This window comes from Amblyomma americanum, chromosome 3 (assembly GCF_052857255.1).
Source record: "Amblyomma americanum isolate KBUSLIRL-KWMA chromosome 3, ASM5285725v1, whole genome shotgun sequence".
NCBI classification, from domain to species: Eukaryota; Metazoa; Arthropoda; class Arachnida; order Ixodida; family Ixodidae; genus Amblyomma; species Amblyomma americanum.
Window position 1 is genome coordinate 49,755,197 of NC_135499.1, and position 8,507 is coordinate 49,763,703.

An 8,507-nucleotide genomic window follows, 5' to 3' on the forward strand; every position below is an offset into this window, starting at 1 on the left:
GCTGGTGAACACTCTCAAGGTTCGCTTACACGCAAAACATAAATACGCACGAAAGCAGCAGATTAGATAGCCGTCGCCATAGCTCAGTTGGTAAGAGCACCGGACGCGATATTCGGAGGTCGTGGGTTCGGATCCCACCGGTGGCATGGTTGTTTTTTCTGCTGCTTTATAAGTTTTTTCTTTAAAAAACTAATTGATTGGCACTAGATATAAAAAAGAATCATTCCCCTATGCACCTTGATTTCGGTGACTGTTGGCTTCCTTAATATGTTTGTCAAACGAGCCCCTCACTTCATTTGCCTTGTCTGCTAATAGCTTAACGGGGGTCTCGGTTCTGGCAGTCTTGATGCCATAGGTAGCATAAGAGGGCTCTCGCACAGTTTCCGGCCTCGCCGTTAGATGACGTTCTACTTCACACTTGCGGTATTACAGGACATGCTACGTCCACCGCTATGCACGAGGGTGGCGCTGGTGAACACTCTCAAGGTTCGCTTACACGCAAAACATAAATAAATACCCACGAAAGCAGCAGATTAGACAGCCGTCACGGTAGCTCAGTTGGTAAGAGCACCGGACGCCATATTCGGAGGTCGTGGGTTCGGATCCCACCGGCGGCATGGTTGTTTTTTCTGCAGCTTTATAAATAATTTTCTTTAAAAAACTAATTGATTGGCACTTGATATAAAAAAAGCATTCCTCTATGCACATTGATTTCGGTGACTGTTGGCTTCCTTAATATGTTTGTCAAACAAGCCCCTCACTACATTTGCTTTGTCTGCTAATAGCTTAACGGGGGTCTCGGTTCTGGCAGTCTTGATGCCAGAGGTAGCATAAGAGGGCTCTTGCACAGTTTCCGCCCTCGCCGTTAGACGTCACACTTGCGGTATCACAAGACGTGCCACGTCCACCGCTAAGGACGAGGGTGGCACTGGTGCACACTCTTAAGGTTCGCTTGCACGCAAAACATAAATACCCAAGAAAGCAGCAAATTAGACAGCCGTCGCATTAGCTCAGTTGGTAAAGCACCATACGCGATATTCGGAGGTCGTGGGTTCGGATCCCACCTTCGGCATGGTTGTTTTTTTTGCTGCTTTAGAAGTAATTTTCTTAAAAAAAGCTAATTGATTGGCACTAGATATAAAAAAAGAAGCATTCCCCTATGCACATTTATTTCGGTGACTGTTGGTTTCCTTAATATGTTTGTCAAACGAGCACCTCACTACATTTGCCTTGTTTGCTAATAGCTTAAAGGGGGTCTCGGTTCTGGCAGTCTTGATGCCATAGGTAGCGTAAGAGGGCTCTCGCACAGTTTCCGCCCTCGCCGTTAGATGACGTTCTACGTCACACTTGTGGTATTACAGGACGTGCTACGTCCACCGCTATGGACGAGGGTGGCGCTGGTGAACACTCTCAAGGTTTGCTTGCACGCAAAACATAAATACCCAAGAAAGCAGCAAATTAGACAGCCGACGCCGTAGCTCAATTGGTAAGCGCACCAGACGCCATATTCGGAGGTCGTGGGTGCGGATCCCACCGGCGGCATGGTAGTTTTTTCTGCTGGTTTATAAATAATTTTCTTTAAAAAAACTAATTGATTGGCACTAGATATAAAAGAGAAGCATTCCTCTATGCACCTTGATTTCTATGACTGTTGGCTTCCTTAATATGTTTGTCAAACGAGCCCCTCACTACATTTGCTTTGTCTGCTAATAGCTTAACGGGGGTCTCGGTTCTGGCAGTCTTGATGCCAGAGGTAGCATAAGAGGGCTCTCGCACAGTCTCCGCCCTCGCCGTTAGACGTCACACTTGCGGTTTTACAGGACGTGCTACGTCCACCGCTATGGACGAGGGTGGCGCTGGTGAACACTCTCAAGGATCGCTTACACGCAAAACATAAATACCCACGAAAGCAGCAGATTAGATAGCCGTCGCCATAGCTCAGTTGGTAAGAGCACCGGACGCGATATTCGGAGGTCGTGGGTTCGGATCCCACCTTCGGCATGGTTGTTTTTTCTGCTGCTTTATAAGTAATTTTCTTTAAAATACTAATTGATTGGCACTAGATATAAAAAAGAAGCATTCCCCTATGCGCCTTGATTTCGGTGACTGTTGGTTTCCTTAATATGTTTGTCAAACGAGCCCCTCACTTCATTTGCCTTGTTTGCTAATAGCTTAAAGGGGGTCTCGGTTCTGGCAGTCTTGATGCCATAGGTAGCATAAGAGGGCTCTCGCACAGTTTCCGCCCTCGCCGTTAGATGACGTTCTACTTCACACTTGCGGTATTACAGGACGTGCTATGTCCACCGCTATGCACGAGGGTGGCTCTGGTGAACACTCTCATGGTTCGCTTACAAGCAAAACATAAATAAATACCCACGAAAGCAGCAGATTAGATAGCCGTCGCCATAGCTCAGTTGGTAAGAGCACCGGTCGCGATATTCGGAGGTCGTGGGCTCGGATCCCACCGGCGGCATGGTTGTTTTTTCTGCTGCTTTATAAGTAATTATCTTTAAAAAACTAATTGATTGGCACTAGATATAAAAAAAGAAGCGTTCGCTATGCACCTTGATTGCGGTGACTGTTGGCTTCCTTAATATGTTTGTCAAACGAGCCCCTCACTACATTTGCCTTGTTTGCTAATAGCTTAAAAGGGGTCTCGGTTCTGGCAGTCTTGATGCCATAGGTAGCATAAGAGGGCTCTCGCACAGTTTCCGCCCTCGCCGTTAGATGACGTTCTACGTCGCACTTTTGGTATTACAGGACGTGCTACGTCTAACGCTATGGACGAGGGTGGCGCTGGTGAACACTCTCAATGTTTGCTTGCACGCAAACATAAATACCCAAGAAAGCAGCAAATTAGACAGCCGTCGCCGTAGCTCAGTTGGTAAGCGCACCAGACGCCATATTCGGAGGTCGTGGGTGCGGATCCCACCGGCGGCATGGTAGTTTTTTCTGCTGCTTTATAAATAATTTTCTTTAAAAAAACTAATTGATTGGCACTAGATATTAAAGAGAAGCATTCCTCCATGCACCTTGATTTCTATGACTGTTGGCTTCCTTAATATGTTTGTCAAACGAGCCCCTCACTACATTTGCTTTGTCTGCTAATAGCTTAACGGGGGTCTCGGTTCTGGCAGTCTTGATGCCAGAGGTAGCAAAAGAGGGCTCTCGCACAGTCTCCGCCCTCGCCGTTAGACGTCACACTTGCGATATTACAGGACGTGCTACGTCCACCGCTATGCATGAGGGTGGCGCTGGTGAACACTCTCAAGGTTCGCTTACACGCAAATCATAAATACCCACGAAAGCACCAGATTAGACAGCCGTGACGGTAGCTCAGCTGGTAAGAGCACAGGAAGCGATATTCGGAGGTCGTGGGTTCGGATGCCACACGCGGCATGGCTGTTTTTTCTGCTGCTTTATAAATAATTTTCTTTAAATAAACTAATTGATTGGCACTAGATAGAAAAAAGAAGCATTCCTCTATGCACCTTGATTTCTGTGACTGTTGGCTTCCTTAATATGTTGGTCAAACGAGCCCCTCACTACATTTGCTTTGTCTTCTAATAGCTTAACGGGGGTCTCGGTTCTGGCAGTCTTGATGCCAGAGGTAGCATAAGAGGGCTCTCGCACAGTTTCCTCCCTCGCCGTTAGACGTCACACTTGCGGTTTTACAGGACGTGCTACGTCCACCGCTATGGACGAGGGTGGCGCTGGTGAACACTCTCAAGGATCGCTTACACGCAAAACATAAATACCCACGAAAGCAGCTGATTAGATAGCCGTCGCCATAGCTCAGTTGGTAAGAGCACCTGACGCGATATTCGGAGGTCGTGGGTTCAGATCCCACCTTCGGCATGGTTGTTTTTTCTGCTGCTTTATAAGTAATTTTCTTTAATATACTAATTGATTGGCATTAGATATAAAAAAGAAGCATTCCCCTATGCACCTTGATTTCGGTGACTGTTGGTTTCCTTAATATGTTTGTCAAACGAGCACCTCACTTCATTTGCCTTGTCTGCTAATAGCTTAAAGGGGGTCTCGGTTCTGGCAGTCTTGGTGCCATAGGTAGCATAAGAGGGCTCTCGCACAGTTTCCGCCCTCGCCGTTAGATGACGTTCTACGTCACACTTGCGGTATTACAGGACGTGCTACGTCGACCGCCATGGACGAGGGTGGCGCTGGTGAACACTCTCAAGGTTCGCTTGCACGCAAAACATAAATACCCAAGAAAGCAGCAAATTAGACAGCCGTCGCATTAGCTCAGTTGGTAAAGCACCGGACGCGATATTCGGAGTTCGTGAGTTCGGATCTCACCTTCGGCATGGTTGTTTTTTCTGCTGCTTTATAAGTAATTTTCATTAAAAACTAATTGATTGGCACTAGATATAAAAAAGAAGCATTCCCCTATGCACCTTGATTTCGATGACTGTTGGTTTCCTTAATATGTTTGTCAAACGAGCACCTCACTTCATTTGCCTTGTCTGCTAATAGCTTAAAGGGGGTCTCGGTTCTGGCAGTCTTGATGCCATAGGTAGTATAAAAGGGCTCTCGCACAGTTTCCGCCCTCGCCGTTAGATGACGTTCTATTTCACACTTGCGGTATTGCAGGACGTGCTACGTCCACCGCTATGCACGAAGGTGGCGCTGGTGAACACTCTCAAGGATCGCTTACGCGCAAAACATAAATACCCACGAAAGCAGCAGATTAGATAGCCGTCGCCATAGCTCAGTTGGTAAGAGCACCGGACGCGATATTCGGAGGTCATGGGTTCGGATCCCACCGGTGGCATGGTTGTTCTTCTGCTGTTTTATAAGTTTTTCTTTACAAAAACTAATTGATTGGCACTAGATATAAAAAAGCAGCATTCCCCTATCCACCTTGATTTCGGTGACTGTTGGCTTCCTTAATATGTTTGTCACACGAGCCCTCACTTCATTTGCCTTTTCTGCTAATAGCTTAACGGGGTTCTCGGTTCTGGCAGTCTTGATGCCATAGGTAGCATAAGAGGGCTCTCGCACAGTTTCCGCCCTCGCCGTTAGATGACGTTCTACGTCACACTTGCGGTATTACAGGACGTGCTACGTCCACCGCTATGGACGAGGGTGGCGCTGGTGAACACTCTCAAGGTTCGCTTACAAGCAAAACATAAATACCCACGAAAGCAGCAGATTAGACAGCCGTCGCCGTAGCTCAGTTGGTAAGCGCACCAGACGCCATATTCGGAGGTCGTGGGTTAGGATCTCACCGGCTGCATGGTTGTTTTTTCTGCTGCTTTATAAATAATTTTCTTTAAAAAACTAATTGATTGGCACTAGATATAAAAAAGAAGCATTCCTCTATGCACCTTGATTTCTGTGACTGTTGGCTTCCTTAATATGTTTGTCAAACGAGCCCCTCACTACATTTGCTTTGTCTGCTAATAGCTTAACGGGGGTCTCGGTTCTGGCAGTCTTGATGCCAGAGGTAGCATAAGAGGGCTCTCGCACAGTTTCCGCCCTCGCCGTTAGATGACGTTCTACTTCACACTTGCGGTATTACAGGACACGGTACGTCCACCGCTATGCACTAGGGTGGCGCTGGTGAACACTCTCAAGGTTCGCTTACACGCAAATCATAAATAAATACCCACGAAAGCAGCAGATTAGGCAGCCGTCACGGTAGCTCAGTTGGTAAGAGCACCGGAAGCGATATTCGGAGGTCGTGGGTTCTGATCCCACCGGCGGCATGGTTGTTTTTTCTGCTGCTTTATAAGTAATTTTCCTTAAAAAAACTAATTGATTGGCCCTTGATATAAAAAAGAAGCATTCCTCTAGGCACCTTGATTTCTGTGACTGTTGGCTTCCTTAATATGTTTGTCAAATGAGCCCCTCAATACATTTGCTTTGTCTGCTAATAGCTTAACGGGGGTCTCGGTTCTGGCAGTCTTGATGCCAGAGGTAGCATAAGAGGGCTCTCGCACAGTTTCCGCCCTCGCCGTTAGACGTCACACTTGCGGTATTACAGGACGTGCAACGTCCACCGCTATGGACGAGGGTGGCACTGGTGAACACTCTCAAGGATCGCTTACACGCAAAACATAAATACCCACGAAAGCAGCAGATTAGATAGCCGTCGCCATAGCTCAGTTGGTAAAAGCACCGGACGCGATATTCGGAGGTCGTGGGTTCGGATCCCACCGGTAGCATGGTTGTTTTTTCTGCTGCTTTATAAGTTTTTTCTTTAAAAAACTAAATGATTGGCACTGATATAAAAAAAGAATCATTCCCCTATGCACCTTGATTTCGGTGACTGTTGGCTTCCTTAATATGTTTGTCAAACGAGCCCCTCACTTCATTTGCCTTGTCTGCTAATAGCTTAACGGGGGTCTCGGTTCTGGCAGTCTTGATGCCATAGGTAGCATAAGAGGGCTCTCGCACAGTTTCCGCCCTCGCCGTTAGATGACGTTCTATTTCACACTTGCGGTATTACAGGACGTGCTACGTCCACCGCTATGCACGAGGGTGGCGCTGGTGAACACTCTCAAGGATCGCTTACACGCAAAACATAAATACCCACGAAAGCAGCAGATTAGATAGCCGTCGCCATAGCTCAGTTGGTAAGAGCACCGGACGCGATATTCGGAGGTCATGGGTTCGGATCCCACCGGTGGCATGGTTGTTTTTTCTGCTGTTTTATAAGTTTTTCTTTACAAAAACTAATTGATTGGCACTAGATATAAAAAAAGCATTCCTCTATGCTCCTTGATTTCGGTGACTGTTGGCTTCCTTAATATGTTTGTCACACGAGCCCCTCACTTCATTTGCCTTGTCTGCTAATAGCTTAACGGGGGTCTCGGTTCTGGCAGTCTTGATGCCATAGGTAGCATAAGAGGGCTATCGCACAGTTTCCGGCCTCGCCGTTAGATGGAGTTCTACTTCACACTTGCGGTATTACAGGACGTGCTACGTCCACCGCTATGGACGAGGGTGGCGCTGGTGAACACTCTCAAGGTTCGCTTACAAGCAAAACATAAATACCCACGAAAGCAGCAGATTAGACAGCCGTCGCCGTACCTCAGTTGGTAAGCGCACCAGACGCCATATTCGGAGGTCGTGGGTTAGGATCCCACCGGCGGCATGGTTGTTTTTTCTGCTGCTTTATAAATAATTTTCTTTAAAAAACTAATTGATTGGCACTAGATATAAAAAAGAAGCATTCATCTATGCACCTTGATTTCTGTGACTGTTGGCTTCCTTAATATGTTTGTCAAACGAGCCCCTCACTACATTTGCTTTGTCTGCTAATAGCTTAACAGGGGTCTCGGTTCTGGCAGTCTTGATGCCAGAGGTAGCATAGGAGGGCTCTCGCACAGTTTCCGCCCTCGCCGTTAGATGACATTCTGCTTCACACTTGCGGTATTACAGGACACGCTACGTCCACCGCTATGCACTAGGGTGGCGCTGGTGAACACTCTCAAGGTTCGCTTACACGCAAATCATAAATAAATACCCACGAAAGCAGCAGATTAGGCAGCCGTCACGGTAGCTCAGTTGGTAAGAGCACCGGAAGCGATATTCGGAGGTCGTGGGTTCTGATCCCACCGACGGCATGGTTGTTTTTTCTGCTGCTTTATAAGTAATTTTCTTTAAAAAAACTAATTGATTGGCACTAGATATAAAAAGAAGCATTCCTCTATGCACCTTGATTTCTGTGACTGTTGGCTTCCTTAATATGTTTGTCAAATGAGCCCCTCACTACATTTGCTTTGCTAATAGCATAACGGGGGTCTCGGTTCTGGCAGTCTTGATGCCAGAGGTAGCATAAGAGGGCTCTCGCACAGTTTCCGCCCTCGCCGTTAGACGTCACACTTGCGGTATTACAGGACGTGCTACGTCCACCGCTATGGGCGAGGGTGGCACTGGTGAACACTCTCAAGGATCGCTTACACGCAAAACATAAATACCCACGAAAGCAGCAGATTAGATAGCCGTCGCCATAGCTCAGTTGGTAAGAGCACCAGACGCGATATTCGGAGGTCGTGGGTTCGGATCCGACCGGTGGCATGGTTGTTTTTTCTGCTGCTTTATAAGTTTTTTCTTTAAAAAACTAAATGATTGGCACTAGATATAAAAAAAGAATCATTCCCCTATGCACCTTGATTTCGGTGACTGTTGGCTTCCTTATTATGTTTGTCAAACGAGCCCCTCACTTCATTTGCCTTGTCTGCTAATAGCTTAACCGGGGTCTCGGTTCTGACAGTCTTGATGCCATAGGTAGCATAAGAGGGCTCTCGCACAGTTTCCGGCCTCGCCGTTAGATGACGTTCTACTTCCCACTTGCGGTATTACAGGACATGCTACGTCCACCGCTATGCACGAGGGTGGTGCTGGTGAACACTCTCAAGGTTCGCTTACACGCAAAACATAAATAAATACCAATGAAAGCAGCAGATTAGACAGCCGTCACGGTAGCTCAATTGGTAAGAGCACCGGACGCGATATTCGGAGGTCGTGGGTTCGGATCC

The 8,507-nt window shown here is 47.2% G+C and overlaps 1 non-coding gene across 1 annotated transcript; it reads left to right on the forward strand.

Annotated features, from left to right (window-relative positions):
• Positions 1-540: 540 nt before the first annotated feature.
• On the forward strand, positions 541-617 carry TRNAW-CCA (transfer RNA tryptophan (anticodon CCA)). The gene has a single exon. It is a non-coding gene; the product is annotated as a tRNA-Trp (tRNA).
• The last annotated feature ends 7,890 nt before the right edge of the window (positions 618-8,507 follow it).